Source organism: Pelodiscus sinensis, chromosome 6 (genome assembly GCF_052426305.1).
Source record: "Pelodiscus sinensis isolate ZL-2025 chromosome 6, ASM5242630v1, whole genome shotgun sequence".
NCBI lineage: Eukaryota > Metazoa > Chordata > Testudines > Trionychidae > Pelodiscus > Pelodiscus sinensis.
This window is the reverse complement of record NC_143057.1, coordinates 57,315,266-57,339,500: the sequence shown is the minus strand read 5'-3', so window position 1 is coordinate 57,339,500 and position 24,235 is coordinate 57,315,266. Positions and strand designations below refer to the sequence as shown.

Here is a 24,235-nt window from a genome sequence, read left to right as displayed (position 1 = left end):
TGTCAAATTACTGATTCAATGTCTCGACCATCTGAAACTCTGAATGACTTTCTTGATTAAATCAGTAAGCTGTATCTACCAAGGAACTGTCAACATTAAATCCTGCTACACTTATGTGATCTTTGCTGTGGATTAGGGATAGATGAAATGGGTCAGATAAAAAGAAAACCAATCTACAGTTGAAGCTTTCCTGAATCTCAAGAATTCATTTAACCATTTTCACTTTTTTCTTATGAGCGTGCCTCTGGGCTTCATGGTCTAGGACAGAATTAGAAATGGCAAAATACATCATGGGATGTTCTCCTGTTGATCAGATCCAGAATGCATTTGATTCCTGAAAGATACAATGAGCAGCAACCGCATCTTTGCTTTTGATCAGACACAGATCTACCAGTATGGCTTTCATTATAGATAAATACGTTGTGTGGTTCGATTTTTAGATTCAAAGGAAACCAGGACGCTTCACAGGACTATGCAGTACTTTAAAGACTAACAGGATGGTTTATTAGGTGATGAGCTTTCATGGGCCAGACCCACTTCCTCTGATCAAATTGTGGAAGAAAATTGGCAGGACCATATATACCACAGGGATACAATCAAAAAAGTGAACACATATAAAATAGACAAATCAGATTTTAGAACGGGGTGGGGGAGAAAGGTTAATGTCTATGAGCTAATGATATTAGAGGTGATAATTGGGGAAGCTATCTTTGTAATGGGTAAGATAATTAGCATCTTTGTTAAGGCCCATTCGAAAAGTGTCAAATTTAAGCATGAATGACAGTTCAGAGTCTTCTATTTGAAGTCTTGTGTTAAAATCTCTTTGAAGCAGGAGGCAGGTAAGCAGGTCATTGAGACAATGCCTATTCTGGTTGAAATGGCAAGAAACTGTTTTTCTTTGTGAAACTGTCTAATGTCTATTTTGTGTGCATTGATTCTTTGGTGAAGTGTCTGAGAAGTTCGTCTGCTATGTATATTGGACAAACTTCTCAGACAGTTCGCCAAAGGAGTCTAACAGGGCTGTATCATCACCCCAATGATGTTCGCAGTCTTTATTGCTGTCATTTTCTACCTAAGTGATGGGAAGCTCCCAGCTGGTGTTGAAATAATCTACAGAATGGATGGAAAGCTGTTTCGGCTTAGCAGGCTGAAAGCTAAGAGTAAGATTTCTACCATATCTATTGTGGATCTTCAGTATGCTGATGACAATGCAGTTTTTGCCCACTCTGAGAGATCTTCAAACTATCCAGAATGTATTTGCTGATGCTTATGCCAGTATTGGTCTCACCCTCAACATCAAGAAGATGAAAGTGCTCCATCAGCCCTCTCCAAATGAGGTACCATATGCCCTATCTATTAAAATCAATGGAGAGGCACTGGAGAATGTTGATCAGTTTCTCTGCCTTGGAAGTTATCTTTCGTTCAAGACAGATATTGATGTAGAAACCCAGCATCATCTGAGCTGTGCCAGTGCAGCCTTTGCTCCGTCTGAGCTGTGCCAGTGCAGCCTTTGCTCCGTCTGAGCTGTGCTAGTGCAGTCTTTGCTCATTAATGGCAAACGGTTTTTGAAGATCATGACATTTGAACAGACACAAAAATTCTTATCTATCAAGCTATATTCTCCCAACAGTATTCTATGGTCTGACACTTGAACAACCTACAGACATCACTTGAAAGTCCTTGAGAGGTATCACCAACATTGCCTCTGCAAGATCTTGAAGATCAAATGGGAAGACAGGTGCACTAAAATCAGTGTTCTGGAAGAGGCAAAGGCCACCAGCATTGAAACAATGATCATCCATTAGCAACTTCGTTGGACCGGTCACATTGTTCAGATACCAGACCATTGCCTCCCAAAACAGGTCCTGTTTTCTCAGCTGAAAGAAGGATACAAGGATTTGACAAGAGGAGACTATATTGGAATAATAGACTCCACCTAAGCAAAACCAGAAGATTGCTGTATAATTAGGCCCCCTAAAAAGAATTTGAAGAGCAATTAGCAAAAGACACAAATTAATAGCAAAACCAACTTTATTTGCATCAAAAGCAGGAAGCCTGACAAACTATCAGTGAGGCTACCAGACAAACACTAGGAACTAGAAGAAAGCTGAAGGAAGTTTAGGCTGTTGTGGAGAAGCTAAATGAATACAGGCAGTTATGAACGGGGCTGCCCCAGAGTACACGGACTGCGGGCAAGCCACGGGGGGGGTCTCGGGCAGCGAGGCAGCCCAGGCACGCCTGGACTGCTCCGCTGCTGGCTTCCCCGAGGCTTTGCAAAGCCGGGGGGGGGGGGACTCGGGCAGCGGGGCACCCAGGCGCGCCTGGGCTGTCCCGCTGCCGGCTTCCCTGAGGCTTTGCAAAGCCGTGGGGGGGCTCGGACAGCGGGGCACCCCAGGCGCGCATGGGCTGCTCCGCTCCCGGCTTCCCCGAGGCTTTGCAAAGCCGTGGGGGAAGCCGGCAGCGGGACAGCCCAGACGCCCGGCGGCTGTCCCGCTGCCGGCGTCCTCAGAGGCTTTGCTCCCTGTCTCCCTGGCCTGCTGGTCTCCAGCAGACCAGGGAGACTGGGAGCAAAGCCGCGGAGGACCCAGGCGGCAGGACTGCGGTGCGTCTCGGTCCGCCGCCCGTGTCTTCCTGGTCTGCTGGGGGTGGGGGGGCGCAGCTAGTACGCTCCCCCCCCCCAGCAGACTAGGCTTTTCTCCGGACGCCTGTGGCAGAGCAGCTGGGGTGCTGCCGGTTGGTCCCGCAGTGCCGCTCTGGGTGCTACTGGTCCAACCCAGCAGCACCCCAGCTACTCTGGTCCTGATTCAGCCGCTGCTGGTCAGTTTCAGCAGCGGCTGAATCAGGACGCCTGGGGCAGAGCAGATGGGGTGTTGATGGGTTGGTCCAGTAGTGCCGAGGAGCGGCGCTACTGGAGCAACCCAGCAGCACCCCAGCTGCTCTGCCCCAGGCGTCCTGATTTAGCCGCTGCTGAAACTGACCAGCGCTGACTACAGGAAGCCCGAGGCAGAGTTGCTCTGCCCTGGGCTTCCTGGAATCAGCTGCTGATCAGTTTCAGCAGCAGCTGACTTGGGGACGCTTGGGGTTCTTAAGTTGATTCTGTATGTAAGTCAGAACTGGCGGTCAGTTTCAGCAGCGGCTGAATCTGGACGCCAGTTCCGACTTACATACAGATTCAACTTAAGAACAAACCTACAGTCCCTATCTTGTACGTAACCCGGGGACTGCCTGTATTTGATTTGATTTTTCACTATAGAAAATGCGAGGGAAATTCCCACAGACATACCTTTGATTTTAAGTGACAAATCTGAGGCACTGTCCCAAACTAAGGCATCAATAGAAGAAGTTTGATTAATTAAAAAGCAATAAGTCATTAGGACTATGTATTCATCCAAGAATTCTCAAAATTAAAAAATGAAGTTGTGGTATGTAATCCTCTGTTCTAAATTATTGAAGGATAGCTAATGTGACACCAATTTTTTAAAGGTTCCAGATGTTGTCCTAGCAATTACAGGCCTGTAAGCCTGTACACTATCAGCAATCTGGTTGAAACTGTTATAAAGAACAGAATTATCAGGAACTTAGCTGAATACGATATATTAGGGAGTAGTCAATATAACTTTTTCCAATAGGAATTTTTTCAGTGAGATCAAGGGGATCCAGTGGAGATAATTTACTTGGACTTTCAGAATGCCTCTTTTGCTTAAAAGCCTTTGGTGAGAAACCTTGTCAAAAGGCTATCATGGGATAAGAGTGAAAGTCCTCTTGTGCATCAGTAACTGGTTAAAAGACAAGAAACAAAGGGTAAGAATAAATGATTAGTTTGCTTACAAGAGAGAGGTTAAGTAACAGGATCCTCCAAGGCAAAATACCTCCCTATAAAAAAAAAACAGATTATATAGTTGCCTCTCAAATTTTACTTTTAGTAAAACTGAGCAGGTGAGCTCCTTTTGGGTCAGCCATCCCAGTGTAACCATAATTGTGAGTGACTATTCGATCACCCTCAATTCCCTCTATTGCAACCAGTGCTGTTCAGCATACTCAGAAATGATCTTGAAAAAAGGAGTAAACAGTGAGATGGCAAAATTTGCAGATAATACAAAATTAGTTCAGATAGATAATAGGGATGTTAGTGTCTAGGCCACTAACCGATAAGCAAGAGCTTATCAATTAGCGCTATTGACTAGTCGCTTCCCCCCAGCTGTGGCTCTGCATTGTAAACTAGGGAAGCTGATGCATGAAGTTACTACCATGGGCCTTGTATGTGAGGTCTGATGAATGAAAAGAGACATGTGGAGAAGCAGAACTAGTCTTAAGAATGGGCGAGCCAGGTGGTCTCCCGGGGCTGCCGACAGAGCTGGTGTTGGGGGCAAGCTGTGACCGAATTTTGCTAGACAAATTTTCCTCGGAGGGTTGGTTGGTTGGTTGGTTTTTTTGTTATTTTTTTTTTTTTGCTTGACAGGTATTTTTTTGGAAACCATTTGGCAACCCTATGGGTGAGCTGGGTGGTCGCCCGGGGACACCAGTTGGTTAGGACTGGCCCTGGGAGCAGGGGTTGACTTTGCGTGCTGGCTTTCCTGGTTCACAATGCAGAGCTGCAGCTGTGTGTGTGTGGTGTCTGATGAATGAAAAGAGACCCCCCAGAGCAGGGGCTATGTGAGCAATTTCATATGCTGGCTTCCCTGGGCTTTACAATACAGAGCCACATCTGGGAAGGTTTTGCTGTGAATCGAGTGAGCCAAACTGAGTGCTACAATTGCTTACCATTGTCAACTAATTGAATTGTTGATAGAAAATCTATTGACTATTCGATTAGGGAAGTAATTGCATTTTAACATCCCTATTAGATAAGACCAATGCTTACTTAGAGTTACCCAGGGATCTCACAAAACTGGCTAAGAAAGTGACAGATAAAATTCAATGTTGATTAATACAAAATAATGTGAATTGGAAAACATAAACCCAATTATGCATGCAAAAATGATGGGATCTAAATTAGCTTTTATCACTCAAGAAAAAGATCATGGAGTCATTGTAGACAATTCTCTGAAAACATCTGCTCAGTATGCAGCAGCAGTCAAAAAAACCCAACAATGTTAAGAAGAATTAGGAAAAGGATAGATAATAAGAAAAAATATCATCATGTTCTCTCTCTGTCTCTGTCTCTGTCTCTGTCTCTATCAAGTGAGTGCTTTTTCTGGTTGCCCCGGAGATCAGAATTGAAAAAATAGGGAAAAGGGCAACAGAAGTGATTAAGGGTATGGAACAGTTTCCTAATGAGTAGAGATTAAAGAAAGTAGGACTTTTTACTTAAAAAAGAGATTATGGTGGTGGAAGGAGAGAGCTATGACATCATGAACAGTGTGGAGAAAGTGAATAAGGAGGTGTTATTTACCTTCTCTCCATATTACAAGAACCAGGGGCAATGAAATTAATAGGTGGCATGTTTAAAACAAGCAAAAGGAAGTATTTCCTCACGCAATACATAGTCTGCCTAAGAAACTAATTGCCAGGGAATGCTGCGAAGGCCAAAAGTATAAATGGATTAAAACAATAGTTCATGGCTCATAGGTCCTTCAATGGCTATTAGCCAAGATGGGGAGGGACACGGATTCTTGCTCTAAGTGTCCCTAAATCTGACTGTTGGAAGTGAGGCTGGGATGAGACAAATTTAGGGCTGCTTCACACCCCTACACTGATGCTAATTGGCTCAAGTATACTGGTAAATCTGGCCTCCTGATTCTAAATAATTCTCTTCTCCCTCCCCCCCCCCAAGAGATTAACCGTAATTGTGTAGCATTTGTTTCCGCCTATATTCGAGAACCAGCAGTCTGTTTGTGTATTTTACTTCCTCTAGTTTTTTATGTACAAGAACATCTGTTCAAAGACAGATACTTGAAATAATGATGTAACAAATGGGGAGAAACAGCTGTTCTGTGTGCAACAGACTCCAGGAGTGCATAAGAGAAAGGTAACAAGGAAGGGTTCAGTTATGAATAGGTCAAGGAGGCTCTGTGCTACCTTCTTGACTTGCACTCTACAGAGAGAAAAGGCAGTTTAAAATGGCAACGAAATATTTTGTAAACATGTTCCTCATCAGAGATCAACACAGCTGCCATGTAGTGTAGACATACCCCATTTGTTCAAATGTTCTGGCTCTATCTGACCCATCACACTTAGTAAGCCTTATAGTGTTGTGGGAACAACAGCAGAAGTGACTGCCAAAACTACCTGAATTAATTCTCCTATACCCCCAAATGCAGCTAACTCAGCACTGAGATTATTCGCTTTCCCAGCATTCTTGTTACTTCCCCATAGAGCAGAGTCTTTTTGGAAGACAGAGCACACTGGAATCTGCCAGCCCCTGGCCCGTATAGCAAGGATCTCACTATTCCAATCTTCCATTACTCTTTGAGCCCCACCCTATCCACTCTGAGCTAGAAGAGATCACTGGTCTGCTATGCCCGCATGGTACTGAGTTTAAAACTCCCTTTCCTCCCCTTTTTGCTATAAACATTTCCTTCTGCCACTATAGGCTAGAAGGGAAGGCCTCCTCCCTCAATCCTCTATGTTCTCACCAGTCTGTTACCATGAGAGAGCAAAGTTTGCTGTGCTGTAGTTCCTGCTGCTCTATTTAGTCTAGATAAGAAGGCTTTTTATACTTGGTCTGAAGCTACTCTCTAGTCCTTAAAAAGGTGTCTCACTTTTTTCTGGCAAGTCTGACAATGTACACCACTGCTTAATGTGCAGTGATGTCATTTTAAAAGGCAACAGCATAACATGATCATTCTTGGTTTTCTGGGCTATTAATTCATTCAGTAATTTTCCTACTAATGGAGGGTAGAGTGCACATGTTGAACGACCTGCATGACAGGAGACCAGGCTCTCTGGAATGTTCTGGCTTGCGTTGTATGAAGGCTGAGATGAGAGAGGTTAGAAGTCATGACATCCTTCTAGTGTCGGTGAGGTCTTTGTTAGAGAAGAAACAGGCAACCCAGGAGCAGATGGGGTAAAAGGAACTGCTTTATTGCCTACACATGTTTATCTTGGATATTCAACACAAAGTCCAAGTGGCAACAACCTGGTGCTGATTAAACCCTTTTATATATTTTAGTATGTTAATTCACATGTTTATCACTACTTTTCCTAATGTCTTATTTAGTAATATTAACTGCCATAAAATAAATATTAATAAGCAAATAATGAATACAATTGTACCCGCCCCTAATTACTATTTACAGAATTTCTAATTAAATCAACACATTCCTATACTACAAACTAACAGGTTACAGAGATTTCAAAGAATTTGACCCTGAAGATAGGTTATTCAGAACCAATGGGGGTAAGCAAGAGACATAACAAAATAGAGCAACTCCATACTTATCTGGTTTCCTAGGCTACAAAAATGAAGGGGAAGAGCATGTCCAAGCATAATGCCAGCTGTGTCTGAAATCCTCACCACCATCCCAGACCTGTATTCATTTTACATATCCCAACAGCCTTCTCCCACCACCTGATATTATATTGAATGCACAAAACTGGCTAGCAGGCTGGTATGGAGTATAGCATAGGGAACAGATGGCCAACCCACCTGAACCAGCACTGATTATTTGGGAAGATACTGGAAGATGATTAGTCCAAAGCCAGACCTCATTTGTAACATGATGAAACCATCTTATGCCTTCAACACGTTATGTCAAAAGCATAAAGCTGGTGCCTTTGCATTTCTGTTGTGGCCCAAATTTCCAAGCCATACAAGAGCCAGATGTGACTGCTGCTTCATAGATAATACATCTTAGTTTGAGTAGATACCCAAGAGCCAGTCCTTCCTTGCAGTGGAAGGAAAAGAGGCAAACCAGAACATTTCCTTTCCCTTTCCAAAATGGGAGACTAATCCTATCTCACCAATCATTGGATGATTTCCCATGAAGCCATACTTGGTTGATAATGAGTCATCTATTTCAAGATTGGATGAGTATAGCTTAGCATCCATACCACAAATACTAGCTGCATGGCCATTCTTGACTTTATGGGTTGCGCTTCAAACCTCCAACAGTGACATCCTCTGTTATGTGGTGTGGTCAGTAGAATCGTTGTATCTGGAGCTGCGGCTCTGAAAAGTCAGTTAAGAAGCTCCTGAAAGCATCTGAGTATATGGCAAGAACATTTTGTTTCCCTATTCAGTATGGCTATGTCTACACAGCACCATTATTCTGAAATAACTCGTGTTATTTCAAAATACCATGGTCCGTGTCTACACAGTAGGCAGTTATTATTTCGACATAATGTTGAAATACCGTCAAGCTGGAGGACTTCTTACTCCAACTCTTGTAACCCTCATTGTACATGCTGTAAGGGAAGTCAGAGGAAGAGTTCTCTATTTCGAAATAAGTGCAGTGTAGATGCTCCCAAATTCAAAACAAGCTATTTTGAAATAAGCTACACAATTGATTTAGCTCAATTTGCATAGCTTATTTCAAGTTAAGTTCTGCTGTATAGATGCACCCTATGTTGCCACATCCCTCTTTGGCAAACCAAAGATTTTTTCCATAAACTGGCTTTTAATATGTTTACTTCTTTATAGGAGTTTCTGGATGATTAAGTTTTATATGTCCAAAACATCTCATAATCCTTCTTTAAGGCTTTATTATGCAATCCATTGGGCCATCAGAATTCTTGGTGGTTCCTGTTTAAAGAAGCCACACATCATTTTTTATGATGTCCAAGTTCTGTTGCTTGGTCCATTGAGTTTGGGACTTTGGCATCTTTTCCCCGGCACTTTGCTGGCAGCATCCCTAACAGATGCCTGGAAACAATCTCACAAATTATTGATTTTCTTTCAGGTTTTTCATCTGTAAGGGTTGGCACATCAAATCATCTGCAGATTTCAGCCTGGTGTTCTAGTTTGATGTCAGCATCAATCGGTTTCTGTAAATCTAAATGACAAATAGAATGTTTCATTTGAGTTGTCTTCAATTTCAGTTCATCACGGCAACAAGGAACCTGTGGCCAGTATCACCATTTTCAACACCCCATTGTAGCGTATGCAGCTTCTCCACCTATTGGATATGAAAATACTAAGTCCATACATGTAAGTTCTTTCATTGGAAATCAGTATTACACACATGGAACCCAATTATAGAACAAAGCTTGAACAGTTGTTCTCCATTATTGTTCATAGTTGCATCCACAAGGAAATGCCCAATGATTTCTGATTAAACTGTTCTAGCATCAGGTCCTAGCATGCCATTGGCATTGCATAGCACAAAGATAATGTGGTGAGCAGACACTCTGCTGATGTCACACATGGCTCATGCATATTGTTCCTTGTCATTTTTATTGGTGAGATTAGTGGATGCGTAAAGAAGGATGCCTATGATGAAATCTTGTGATCACGATGGCTACGTCTACATTGGCCCCTTTTCCGGAAGGGGCATGGTAATTTTTTCAAAGTAGGAATAAGATCCTCCGGAAAAGGGCTTTTTTTCCGGAGGATCGGGGCCAGTGTAGACGCTCTTTTCCGGCTTTTCTAAAAGCCGGAAAAAAGCGGCGGACATTTTTATTTAAATGCCGCGGGGGATATTTAAATCCCCCGCGCATTTCCCTATTGCGATTTCAAAAATTACCATGCCCCTTCCGGAAAAGGGGCCAATGTAGATGAGCCCAGTATGTTCAGAGATGGGAGATCATTTTATCACGGGTTTACAAATATTCCTCGCTGACACAGCTGCCATCCTCAGCACAGGCCTTACCACAGATAATGATAGCAATTAATAACCATCTTGCTTGTGCTGCTCCAACAGGCTTCACAGAATCCTACCATGGAAATATTGTGTTGGTTCAATTCATGTGACAAGAGATAGGACATCAATGGTTTTGATGGTGAGTTTTTGTTTCAAACAGCAAATCTACTTTATATACAAAGTTCCAAAAATTGTGAGCCCATCATTCAATGGGGGTGGGGTGTCTGTTCTAGGATCCAGTTTTTAAGTCATGTTTCATGTGCAGCTCATAGCACAAAAGCCTGCACTGATACCCTACACTCCCAGAAACAGGCAATTTGGGTATGCTGGCTAGTCAGGCCTGTGCCACCCTAGGCAAATTAACATTAGTAGGGGAACTAAAAAACATGCTTACTGCAGCAGAGCCGCCACAACAAGGTTATCCTCTGATACCCCCTTTCTGGAATATGGAAGATGGAACAACAAAACTAGCAAATACTTAGCAGCATGTACTTCTTCACCAAGAGCATTTCAGAATTGTATATGTCTCCCTTTAAACAGTAAGGTCCAAGGATATGAAAATGACATAGTGAAAATTGATTACCTTTCCACTTCAATGAAAGGCAACTATATTTTTTCCTCCTGACCTGTGTCATTCAACAACTTAACATTATGCTATGTGCACATTGGAAATTTGCTATAGTCCGTTTATATATTGGAGAAGCAGTAAAATTTGCAACATTCTTGGCATTTTTGACAGTCTGTGCACCCAAAACCTGCAATTAAGCATCTTCCTACCCTTGAATATTGATCTTGCTTACTGCATAATGTACTTGTACTACAATTACGTTTGGGTAGATGCTGCAAAAATATTCATTTGAATAAAAACCATAATTTCATTTTGAAGGAGCAAAACAATAACAAACAACAAGAACAACCCCTCCTCAAACAAGCTGATATCCACCAGCAGAAGGGACAAGATGTGATATTGGGCGAGATAATCATAATGCATATGTGAAATGGAGCTAAGTGAAGGTGACGTTGGCAACCTTAGTGCTATCTTTTTCTGAACTCCTGATTTCTGAACTCCTGAAGGCTTATCTTTGTAATCTTAATATTTTAATATAGTTTTTAATTATTAAAAATACATGTGCCTGCACAATTCCCCCGTCCTCCAAACATACGCATGTGCTTAATTATAACTTTTCTTTTTTTTTTTATCCTGACTTGAATCATTGAAGAATATATACTTTTTTATTGCAAGGGAAGCACTCTTTTTTTCTGTAGACTTGCCTCTCTTTCATTTCCCCCCATCACAGTGCAATTATGAATTTGCTGCTGAGGTTTAAATTCACATCATCTGAATTACATACATAGTAAATAAAACTGAAAGAAGCATTTTTGCTTTTGCCATTTATGAACTAATATGTTCACAATTCAATAAAACAGTAGTTCTTCATCATGCACTTTGGGTGTTTTCATCGTTTCCTTTAAAAATGGAATGTATGTGCCGACTGAGGCTACATCCAGACTGCATTGCTTTTTCAGGATACCAGTGGTATCCCGGAAAAGCAACGCAGCGTCCAAAGAACGTGTTCGCTTTTTCAGAAAAATTTTCAAATAAGAGGATGCGCTCTTTCACCATCCTGTGACAGGTCGCTTGCCCTGCACTGGCCCTTTAAGGGCAAACCCCAGCCTGGAGCAGGGCCTGAAGCATGGCCCACTGAAGAAACAACAACCCCCAGAAGTGCCTCAGAGACTGACGTGGGCACTGCTGGAGGGCAGTGTCCTGAAGAGGAATGCCGTGGCCTGGAGGGAAGAGGGGAGACATCACCCGAGGGAAGGCACCCAGCCGGCCAGAAGGAGCTAATTCCTAGGACAGACGGCTGGTGGTGCTGTGGTGGTGAGTGAGTCCCCTCACACATCCCTGTAAACCTCATTCTGTGAGGAATAAGGGATGTCTTGAAAAACCATTTTTTTCCAAAATTTGGTGCCGTGTAGAAGTGCTATATTTTGGAATAGCCTCTTTTAAAAGTAAATCAGAAAAAGTTATGCAATTGCGTATCTTCCGATTTACAAGTGAGGCCTAGACGTAGCCTGAGTATATATAAGTATTTTGACAGACTGAAATATGCCTCTCAAACTGTGACTAGCAAATTCCATAAACAAATTTCTAAAGATTCAGATTATTGTAATATTAATTACCAACCCTAAAGAATTCTCAGCAAAGCCCAAGTAGTCCACTGATCCCCTTATGTTCAGATTCCCGGTAATGTATAATTTAAACATGTACTGTGAGGCTCAATGGTCTCTTTCCAAGACTCTGGCATCTCTACACACAATTCTCGCATATGGAAAAGCTCAAACCAAAAAGTACATGAGAAACAAATGTAGACCACAGGACACATCTTTAACAGGAGAGAGGAAAAAAATGAAAGAATTGGAGGACTGGGCAGTGGACAGCCACATTCTCATAGAAGTACTAAAACCTGCAAAGGATTTGTATGGTGAGATCATCTTTGGGGAAGGAACTGAGAATTGTCAAGAGAAGGGAAGGGAGGTAAGTAATAGAAGTCAAGAAAGAAGTAGAGGCCTGTAGAGAGAACTGCAGAAAAGAAAATCAGTCGTCAAGTAGTTCTAAGAAATAAAAATATTTCTTATAACCACCCAGACTTCAACATATTTCCTTCACAAATATATCTATTACTATTTCACTTGTGTTATTTTAGATCCTTTATATATTGTAATTGCCAACTCATGAAATAAGAGTTATAAAAAGTATCATTTATGGTAAAGAAATGACTCCCACATTATTTTAAACTTCCTGCACAACTATTTTTTCTAGTCTCTCTCATTTTGGTATGTATATGCTCACATCATGTTTTACATTCAGCCATAAGAGATGGAAGATTTAGTAGTTTCAGCACATCCAAAAATAATGTATTCAAAGTACAGGACCAGCCAAAGAGCAATCATTTTCTAATCATAATAAGAGGGGCATCTCCCATTTTCCCTAATGTGAATCCAATGAAAACAGCAAGTTGACTATCACTTCCACATATGCAGTCATTGTACTGTGAAATATTGCCTACTCATAGCTCTTCACTGAAAAAAAGGAAAAACATATATTCCTTAAGCTATGTATTAATTTAATAAATTGAAAATAATATGTGCAATTGAAATTGCTCAGGAAACTTAAGTAGGGTAAACATACTAATGGTGAGTAAATGGGGTAGTGGTGACATACTGCAGGTACATTTTGCTTTTTATCAAGTAGGCTAAACTGTTCTTTACTTCTTATCTACAAAGCAATTACATTTTCATCATTGCTGGTGAACTATTGTCATGTTATGGCCTAGTAATCATGTTGAGGGACAGAGTTTAATGTAGAAGAAAGTTGGATTAAAAACAAAACAAAACATGCCAAATGTTAGCAATTATGTTGTCTTTTTTCTTAGACAGTAAGAATACTTGATTAATAGAAGCACACAGAAGATTTGCTCCTCTGTTGGGATATCACTGCTTTATGCTGCCCTTTCTGTTAACAAATTGGAAAGCTATTTTGCCACATGCCAGCACTGTACACCAAACACTGAACTATTTCTCTGTGTCACTGCTCTCACACTGCATACAAAGGTCTTCCTTTGTTCACTGTCATTCCACTAAAATGCTTCAGCAACACTGCCTCCATAAATGGAACAAAACCTTCCTGTTTTACAATAAAAGGTTGCTTTTGAGCAGTTCATAGGGTTCTTCCTTCAATAAGCTTAACACGTATGACTCTAAAAGCCCCTCAATGCCAAATGACAGAGGATCCAGAATAGTTCCTATCAGATCTGACACATGTACTACCTCTAATACACTTTTGGAAGTAAGTTATTTAAAATATGTTTGGGAGGCAGGGCATACACCCAGTCTGACAAGAAGTATAGATTTACCTCTGACTGGCTTGTTTACAGGCACAGGGTGATGAAAGTACATTCATGTGTAAGGTAAACAAAGTCATCAAACTTACAAATGGTGGAGGAGACAACTTAGTACATATGTTGGAGAACTGTGTCTGCATCCCAGGAGCCCTTTAGTCTCTTTAGACAATGGATTTTGGGTACTATGAAAGGAGCAAAATATAAACAAACCAACCCAGCCCTGTGTTATTCAGCACATAGGAGACATAGGGTACAGCGCCCTCTGAACCTGTGAAAGTTGAATCTCCTAGGGTGGAGGACTAGAGATGCTGGTAACTTGGTGTAAGTAAGAAAGCTGCTTAGGCAAATATTGTAACCTGCTAGAATTAAGCTTTAGGCCCTAGAAAGGATGTTTTGTTTGTAACCATACCTCTCTTCTGTTGCTTGTTATAATGTTAAAATTTAGTTCATTAATACATTTATTCTTACTTTTACTATAAATGATCTTAGTACTATTGCATTGAATTAAAGTACGAGCCTTCATCTGAACTAATGGATTGGTTTGCTCAGTCTCTCTGGAGGCACATCTACACTGTAACACTATTTTGAGACACTGGAGTACAGGCAGTCCCCGGGGTTACGTACAAGATAGGGACTGTAGGTTTGTTCTTAAGTTGAATCTGTATGTAAGTCGGAACTGGAGTCCAGATTCAGCCGCTGCTGAAACTGATCAGTTTCAACAGCGGCTGAATCTGGACGCCAGTTCTGACTTACATACAGATTCAACTTAAGAACCCCAGGCATCCCCAAGTCAGCTGCTGCTGAAACTGATCAGCGGCTGATTCCAGGAAGCCCGGGGCAGGGGCTTCCTGTAGCCAGCAACTGGTCAGTTTCAGCAGCGGCTGACTTGGGGACGTCTGGGGCAGAGCAGCTGGGGTGCTGCTGGGTTGGTCCAGTAGCGCCGCCGCTCCTCGGCGCTACTGGACCAACCCAGAGCACCCAAGCTGCTCTGCCCCAGGCGTCCTGATTCAGCCGCTGCTGAATCTGACCAGCAGTGGCTGAATCAGGACGCCTGGGGCAGAACAGCTGGGGTGCTGCCCGGTTGGTCCAGTAGCGCCCAGAGCGGCGCTATGGGACCAACTGGCAGCGCCCCAGCTGCTGTACCACAGGTGTCCGGAGCAAAGCCACGGAGCACGGGGGCAGCAGGACAGCCCAGACGCGCCGTGACTGTCCTGCTGCCCTCGGGCTCCATGGCTTTGCTCTGCTTTGCTCCCCGTCCCCCTGGTCTACAGACCAGGGGGACGGGGAGCAAAGCGGCGGAACACACGGGCAGCGGACAGCCCAGACGCGACTGGGCTGTCCGCTGCCCGCGGTGCTCCGCGGCTTTGCTCTGCTTTGCCCCCCCCGTCCCCCTGGTCTGCAGACGAGGGGGACGGGGGGGGACACAGGGGGGAAAAGCAGAGCCAAGCCGTGGAGCGCCCGGCCAGCTGACAGCCCAGACGCGTGTGGGCTGTCAGCTGATCGCGCGTTCCGCGGCTTGGCTCTGCTTTGCTCTGCTTTGCCCCCCCCCCCCCGTCCCCCTGGTCTACAGACCAGGGGGACGGGGGGGGGGGGGCAAAGCAGAGCCAAGCCGCGGAGCGCGCTGCCAGCTGACAGCCCAGACGCATCTGGGCTGTCAGTTGGCCAGGCGCTCCGCGGCTTGGCTCTGCTTTGCCCCCCGTCATCCCCCGTCCCCCTGGTCTGCAGACCAGGGGGACAGGGGGGTGACGGGGGGGCAAAGCAGAGCCAAGCCACGGAGCACGTGGGCAGCGGACAGCCCTGTCCGCTGCCCACGTGTTCCGCCGCTTTGCTTCCTCTCCCTGGTCTGCTGGAGACCAGGGAGAGGAACGGCCCCGTTCGTAACTGGGGATCCGACGTAAGTCAGATCCGCGTAACTCGGGGATTGCCTGTATCCTGAAATAGCTATCCCTCGTCTTCACAACACAGCCCGTTATTTCAGACTCCCTATTCCAACATCCTTTTAAACCTCATTCTACAATGAGTAAGGGATGTTTCAGAATAGCATTTTATTCTGAAATCTGGTGCTGTGTTGACAGCTTATTTCATCATTTGCTGCTATTTTGAAATAGTATAGAAATAAGACACGCAGTTTGCGTAGCTCAAATTCCGTATCTTATTTCAAGTTACGGTGCAGTGTATCTGCATCCTATGTGTCCAATGAGAGGAACTGGTCACTACACAAAAACATCTCAGTGAATTTGAGGATGGGATTCACTTGTTACTGGTAGAGGTTTGAGGAGTTTGCTGGTGTAGCGGGCAGACTGGTGTCAGAGAGCTGACAGTCTAATCACCAGCAAAGTTCATTCTTGCTGAGTCATGGGGTAATAGAATAGATCACAGTTCTGGGCGTCCTGAGCAGAATGTCACAGAAATGTTAACCTTTAGTACAGAATTGCTGTTGTGATTAGAAATACAGTGATAGAAATTAAACTGGGAGAATAAACAACTGGAATTTAATCATGAGAAAGAGGACATCAAATGTTAAAAAACAAAATTAAAAAAACCCCAAACAAATATAGCAACACTTATAATTTTTCAGTCCACTCTGCGGATGATCTCTAATGTAAGGCATAACAGGTTTGTCCAAACTGCTAATGACGTTCAGGAGAAAAGATCCATCTGGAGCAGGGTTACGAAAAGGGACAAATACCTCCTTTCCACAGGCAAACAATTTTAAAGCTGCAAATATTTTAAAAAGATATTTTTTGAAATATTTTTATATGCAATTCATAGTAATAACTCATATTTGAATGACCTTAAACCGGTGGTCTCCAATCTTTTTAACCACAAGATCACTTTTCAGTTTAAGTGCAACGTAAGACCTACTGCCCCTTCTCTGAGGCCCTTCCCCTGCTCCACCCTTCTCCGAGGCCTCACCCTGCTCACTCTGTCTCCCTTCCTCCCTGAACTTTCACCAGGCTGGGATAGAGGGCTGGGGTGCAGGCACTGGTCTTGAGCCAGCAGTTCAGAGTGTGGGAGGGGCTCTGCGCTTAGCCCGGGGTGGGGAATTGGAGTCCAGGAGGGGGTTCAAGGTGCAAGCTCTAGGAAGGATTTTGCGTGCAGGGGAACTCACATCTGGGGAAGAAGGTTGAGTTCAGGACAGGGTTCAGGGCTGGGACGGGGTTGAGGAAACAGGATCTGGCTGGGCACCACTTAATTGAGACTGCTTCTGGGTGGTGGAGCAGTGGAGTTAAGTCAGGCTTACTCCTGCCCTGGCACACTCCTGAAAGCAGCTGGCATGTACAGAGATGGTTCCATGGCACCGTGCGCTGCTCCTCATCTAGAGGCACTGAGCCCACAGCTTCTATTGGCCATGGTTCGCCTTTATTGACCAATGGGAACTACAGGAGTGGTGTCTACGGGCAAGGACAGAATGTGGAGGCCCCCTGTTCAGTCTTTCTCAGAGGCTGCAGGGACATGCCAGCCATGTCCAGAAGCAGCAGTTACCATTGGAATAATTACTCCAGCCACATTAGGTTAGGCATTTTAGAACTCACTATTCAAATAATTAAATTTAAATGTAAGAGAGAAATGAAAATTATGAAATGCACAGACCAGTCAAAAACCAAAAGTAACTCACTTTGCAAGCAGTAAAAGAAGTAACAACAACCCCCACTCCAACCTTTTTGTTGGGTTGTGAGATGAGAAGGACAGTGTGTGTGTTTATAAGAATGAGACACATGGATGTGTGAGTGACAGAGATTTGCATTGCGAAGCTTCTTCCATCCCCTTCTCTGTGTGTGGAGATAGGTTGGGGCAGGGGAGGGCAGCACTAAGTCAGAGGGCAGGAGCAGCATGGGTGGAGGATCAACTGAAGGGCCAGCGCTTGATAGCTTCCTGGCCAAACCAGTCAGGATCACCTGTCAGAGGCTCCAAGATCTACCGGTAGATCCCAATCTACTGGTTGGTGACCACTGCCTTAAAGCTTTCAGAATAAGCAACTTGAGAACATAAGAGTGGGCAGACTGGGTCACACCAATTGTCTTCTGACAGTGGCTAGTATCAAATGCTTCAGAGATGGTCAAGTTCAGGATCCTCACCAAAGAAAGAAAGGAGAGCAGACCCTGGACTTCAGAAAAGCGGACTTTGACTACCTCAGGGAACTAATGGGTAGGATCCCATGGGATGCTATATGGAGGGAAAAGGAACCCAGGAGAGCTGGCTGTATTTCAAAGAAGCCTTATTGAAGGCACAAGAACCATTCCGATGCACAGTAGGAAAAGCAAATATAGTAGGTGACCGGCTTGCCTTAGTGAAATCCTTGCTGAGCTTAAACCCCAAAAGGAAGCTTACAAGAAGTGGAAACTTGGACAGGTGACTAGGGAAGAGCATAAGTATATTGCTCCAGCATGCAGGGGTGTAATCAGGAAGGCCAAAGCGCAATTGGAATTGCAGATGGCAAGGGATGCGAAGGGTTACAAGACTGGTTTCTACAGGCATGTTAGCAATAACAAGATGGTCAGGGGTAGTGTGGGACCCTTATTGGTTGGGAGAGGTAGCCTAGGGACAGATGATGTGGGAAAAGCTGAAGTACTCACTGCTTTTTTTTTTTTTTTTTTTTTGGGCCTGTCTTCACAGATCAGGACAGCTCCCAGACTACTGCTCTGGGCAACTCAGTAAGGGAAGGAGGCGGGCAGCCCTTGATAGAGAAGGAACAAGTTAAGAAGTATTTAGAAAAGTTGGACATACACAAATCCATGGGCTGGATCTAATGCATCAGAGGGTGCTAAGGGAGGTGGCTGATATGATTGCAGAGCCATTGGCCATTATCTTTCAAAACTTGTGGTGATCATCAAATCCCGGACTATTGGGAAAAGGCAAATGTAATGCCCATCTTTAAAAAAGGAAAGAAGGATAGTCCAGGGAACTACAGACCAGTCGGCCTTACTTCAGTCCCCATAATAAACGTGTAGGGGATCCTTAAGGAATCGATTTTGAAGCATTTGGAAGAGAGAAAAATGATCAGGATTAGTTAACATGGATTCACCAAGGGCAAGCCATGCCTCACCAACCTGATTGTCTTCTATGATGAGAAAACTAATCTCATATTAGGTTTCATAGGAGGAGATTTGCCACTAGTGGCACTTTATTCTGCACTAGTGAGACCACGTCTGAAGTATTGCATCTGATTCTGGCCCCCCATTACAGGAAGGATGTGAATGCATTGGAGAGGGTCCAGCGGACAGCAACCAAAATGATGAGGGGGCTAGAACAACATGACCTACAAGGAGAGGCTGAGAGATTCAGGGTTGTTTAGTTTGCAGAAGAGAAGAGTGAGGGGGGATTTGATAGCAGCCTTCAACTTCCTGAAGGGGGGTTCTAAAGAGATTGGAGAGAGGCTGTTCTCAGTAGTGACAGATGAAAGAATGAGGAGCAATGGTCTCAAGTTCAGTGGGGGCAGTCTAAGTTGGATATTAGGAAAAACTGTTTCACTAGGAGGATGGTAAAGCTCTGGAATGGGTTACCTAGGGATGTGGTGGAACTTACATCTCTAGAAGTTTTTAAGTCTCGTCTTGACAAAGCCCTGGCTGGGATGATTTAGTTTAGGTTGGTCATGCTTTGGGGAGGGGGCTGGACTGAATCACCTCCTGAGATCTCTTCCAACCTTATGATTCTATGATCCCCTGTCACATAGTGCCACCTGTTTAGGTTTAAGGACAGCCAGGGTTACATCCTTAACCATATTGGCTAACAGCCATTGTGGATCTATCATCTGTGAACATATCCAATTATTTTTTTGAACCCAGTTATATTTTTGGCCTTCACAACATCGTGCAGCATTGGATGACTGTACATTGTCTTTGAAGAAATACTTCCTTATACTTGATTTAAGCCTGTTGCCTGTTAATTTCATTGGGTGATCCTGGTTCTCTCATTATGAGACGGTGTAAGCAACACTTCCTTCTCCACACTATTCAAGATTTTATAGTCCTCTATGACATCCCCCCTTGTTTGTCTCTCTTCTAAAATGAGCAGCCCCCGTCTTTTTAATTTTCCCCCTAATAATTTTATTGCTCTTCTATGTACTTTTTCCAATTCTAAGGTACCTTTTATGAGAATGGGCAACCAGTACAGCATGCAGTATTCAAGGTGTGGGCATGCCATGTATTTATGTAGGGGCATTATGATATTTTCTGTCTTATTTTCTATCCCTTTCCTAATGAGTCCACACATTTGGTTAGCTTTCTTGACTGATACTGCACACAGAGTGGATGTTTCCAAAGAATGATCCATGATGACTTCAAGTCCTCTCTCTTGAGTTGTAACATAATTTAATCCCCCACATTTTGTAAGTATAGACAAGATTATGTTTTCAGCTGTGACTCTGACTATAATCTTAATTAGTTCCCAACTGTAAATTTGAACAAATGTAGTGAGTTTATCATAAGATCATTTGTCATGTATTAACAAAAGTAAAGGCATGTGACAAAATACTACTGTCTCAATAGTAGGTACTTGGGATGCTTGGTTTATATGAGTGTGTATTTCAGTTTTTTCAGCCAGAAAATTGTGCTAATCATATAGAACTGTTCTGTAAACCTGGAAAAATGAAAGCATTATTTAAGTAAATCAGAGAGATTTCTCATGAGGTAATATAATTAAGGAGACTCTGATTTAGTATTTTTCCTTTTAACTCAATCTGTGGCAAAATCATCACAAAAAAGAGCTTAGAATCCACAAAGTGCTGCCGAAGATATTCTGCATCACCAGCTCTAAGAAAGCTTCTAACTTTAATACAAGAAAGGTTCATGAAGGTTGGATATCATCAAAGTAGCAGCAAACTTGTATATTACTTTTAGATTACACTGTCAGCTGTGCAAATCTGTGTGTTACTAGTGTGGTGTGATTAAAATTTTGCCATTGGTACATGAGAGTTTAATTTTAAGATGGCATTTAGCAGATAAGGCCAATGAATCAGCAGGCTGTAAATTTTAGAATTAGCTATGCAGGAACTAAACTGAATGAGTATCTTGGTGGTCACTATATTTGCCTATTCTAAACTTTTGCTTAGTATAGTGATACATAACATGGACTTTTGTAGTATTATTTGTGAGGATCTGAACAATTATCCCGATTTTAAACATGGAGAATGGAGGCATACTGTGTTTAAATGACAGTGAATCAGTGGCAGAGGCATGCAGCTTTCAGCACCCTACTCTGATACACACACTATCTTCTTATCCAAATGTGACTTTTAAACAGCTTCCTTACTTTACTAAATAAGCAAAAACGTGTGCAGAGCTGAAATACTGCAGTAGAATGTGATTGCTGATATGAAAAATACAGACATTGGAGCAGGATCACTTTTTTTTTTTTTTTTTTTTTTTTTGCAACACACATCTAAGAGGTAATAATAACACTGGAGGATTTGTAACTAGATTTAAGCAATGCAAAACATTAAAATAAATATATATGTGGCCTTGAAACATCTCATCTTATTTTAGTAACATGGAAACTAAACCAGTTTAAAAATATATTCTGAATTAAGAAATATATTTTGTCCTAAATTAATGCAAATCAGTTACCCCAGTCATCACAGAGATTAAAAAGGCATCTGAATCATTGGCAAGGTCAGTGCTCTGCTAGTGGTCCAGGAACCACTTGCAGCAACAAAGGATGATCTAACTTATTTTCAGAAGTGACATAGGGGAGATCTAGGCAAACACAAACACATATACCATGTGAATTGGTTAATTCAGGGAAACGCCTACAGTTATAGGAATAAAAAGGGACACATTTTGTGTGACTTGGATATAGAATTCCCAATACCTTTGTTGTGTGTGTGCCTACAGCCTACTATACATTTGTCAGAAACAAAGGCTCATCCACATGATGTATGTAGCCGTGTACTTCACTGTGGTAGGGTTAGGCTGCCCATTAAGGACAGTAAGGCCTAGGGTCAGCTCACTCCTGTTTCTAGGGACTAGCATATATGCAATGCTCTTTGTTTCCAGTTTTTATTTTGCTTAAAAGGTCTCAGGAACTTATCAGTTTGTGTTGCAAAAAATTTTAAAATGGAAATCATCAGTGCAAAAAAAAAAAACCTTTACAGTTTTCAGAATTAATATTGGGAGACAGGAAGATGGAAGAAAAATCAACAGAGAAAAGCAAAAGCACTGAAAAGAAAAGCGATAGTTTATTTTTTATTGCTGATTAAAAACCGCTTTAAAATAGTTTACTGTTACACTTGATATAATGGGCTTCTGTGTAAATTTCAAAATCCTGGGTAGCATAAGCTCTCAGCAAATTTTTTCAGTTTTTTTATAGCTTTTGATGTGAAAATGCAGATATCAAAGGCTGAGGCTTGAATAAAGACATTAACTGGCTGGTGCATTACAAAGCTAACTTCCTTGCCATCTACATTTTCATATCAAAAGCTATGAATGGAACATGTCCAGCCCATTTAATTAGCTTCATTAACAAAGCTCCAACAATTGACAGGAACTTCTTTTGCTTTTATCTATACCTTCGATTCTGTTATTTTCACTCCAACCCATCTGATGAAGTGCGTCTCTAAGGTGCCACAGGACTACTTGTTGTTTTGCAAATGGCTGCTCATAGAGGCGCACACTGCTCATAGAGGCAACTAGATCTACCTTATCAGAGTAATTAGATACCACCCAGCTAAAAAACTCAAAGCCTTCTATGCATCAACTGTGCACCACATACTATTTGTGGCATTTACTCACAGGGAGATAGTCAGTAAAATAGTGAGGAAGCACATTGGAAGCATGCTCATTTCCTCCCCCCCCCCCCCCCGCTTTGTGTTGAATACAGCAACCCAGAAGCAAATTAATGAGTTATCTCATTAACATCAGAGTATGATGAAATGGATTGTCAAATAATATAAAGAAAACAGTAAGATTGCAGGGTGTATTTTAGCCGAGTTTGCTGCTCTAGGGTTCAGTAAATGAAGCATAAATGGTGGAATGTGTTGCATTCTGTAGACAGATAGATGGGAGAATCAGCCCAGCAAAGGCACTGCTGAATAACCATCCTGTTTGAACCATGTGTTGTATTCATATCACATGGCAACTGAAGGACTCTTGAAATCTTGTTTACTAACATTCATAAACCCACAAATTGCTTTACAGTCAGACTCTACATTCCCATATGTAGTTTGCTACATGAGGTCTGTAAACCAGTATGTGCATCTTAATCTTTCATGTCTTATAGATTTAGAGTCTGGAGTTCAATCCCTATGGTTGTTATGTTTGTCCATAAGTATGATGCTATGTTGCATTTCATATTCTTATATCTCCGGTATTCTTCCTGGCACATATTGTATCTTGCACAAGAACTTAGTTGTGCGTAACCTCTTAGGGGAGCTTTTCTTTTTATTTACCTACTTGTTTTCCTGCACAATGCACACCCATGTTTCTTTATAAACCATAAACAAGTGACTACTTAGTGAAAACACTGACCTTTGGGTCCATCATTTGTATTCTGCACAGCATGTGGCAGGATTCCTGGGTGAGAGCAGAAAATATAAATGTATCAGCAGATGTTAACTTTAAAGGGAAATTCTACTCCTGCTTTGCTGGATTTACTGAACCTTGCTTGGCTCTCTGACCTTCTGTAGCCACTTTTCACTGTTTATGAACCACAAATTGGCTTTTAATAAGCTGGAGATTCCCAGTGGAGGATATGTCTTGCGTTTGTGAAATGTCTGCAGGATACAGCTGGTAAAGATAGCATAGTCACCCACTACGGCAATACCCTCACTCAGTCCTTGGGTAAGAAGGATGAGGGGGCATTTTGGAGGTAGGATGGGGTGAATGTCAGAGTTACGATCAATTCCCTGTTGACATCAGGGACTTTATCAGCGATACCTGCAGTGTTCTTTAAATCAGCACCCCTCCTGCTCTCACATATACTAGAGGTAGATGGCCCTGAATCAGGCTCCTGTTGGCAGCTGCTACTTTTCACTTTGGCCAGAGTGAGTATAAACAGCACAAAGTTGCTTTAAGAGTCTGGAGAGTCCAACTCAGCGTCAGTGAAAACAGCAAAGTAGGAAGTGTGAGAACGTGCGTCCCTATGGGTAGGCTCTGGCTTAGGAGACCATACCATTCCATACTCTGCCAGAGACTTCCCATGTGACCTAGTCTCTTTGTGCTTCCTATCTCCATAATAGCACTTCCCTGCCTCACCGAGGCACTGTGAAGATATTAAATGCATTAAAGATTCTGAGGTGCTCACATATTATTGTAATCAGGGACATAAAATTACAGAAAATAAAATCAGGACCATTATTTCATACGAAGTTCAACTTTCTAATTTATTGGCCGCTATTTGTCTGTGACAATAAAACAAAATGAACTCAGCTCTGACTGCTTTTTAAAACACACTGGAAAAAAACCGGAGATGCCAATTATGCTGAAAATATGTGACACAAATAAAAGCAAATTTATTTTCCATGCTGATTGCACAAGGAGGGTTTCATGCTTAGAGAGAAAAACCTATGATGCAGTATTTGAAATATTATTAAACTAAAGCCATAAATAATGCATAAGTTGCTTTGTGCACATTCATTGCAGTGTGTCTGTACTT

General features: G+C 42.6%; 1 long non-coding RNA gene across 2 annotated transcripts in view; it reads left to right on the top strand.

The window, feature by feature from the left end:
• The window catches only part of LOC142829875 (uncharacterized), a 59,701-nt gene that overhangs the window by 32,592 nt on the left and 2,874 nt on the right, over positions 1 to 24,235 (top strand). The window contains exons 2-4 of one of the 2 annotated variants that reach the window (XR_012904756.2): positions 8,980 to 9,088; positions 9,801 to 9,879; positions 10,627 to 11,153. This is a non-coding gene — a long non-coding RNA (uncharacterized LOC142829875). Of the gene's footprint in view, positions 1 to 8,979; positions 9,089 to 9,800; positions 9,880 to 10,626; positions 11,154 to 24,235 lie in introns of those variants that run through there. The other variant, XR_016349797.1, reaches the window with a different exon arrangement.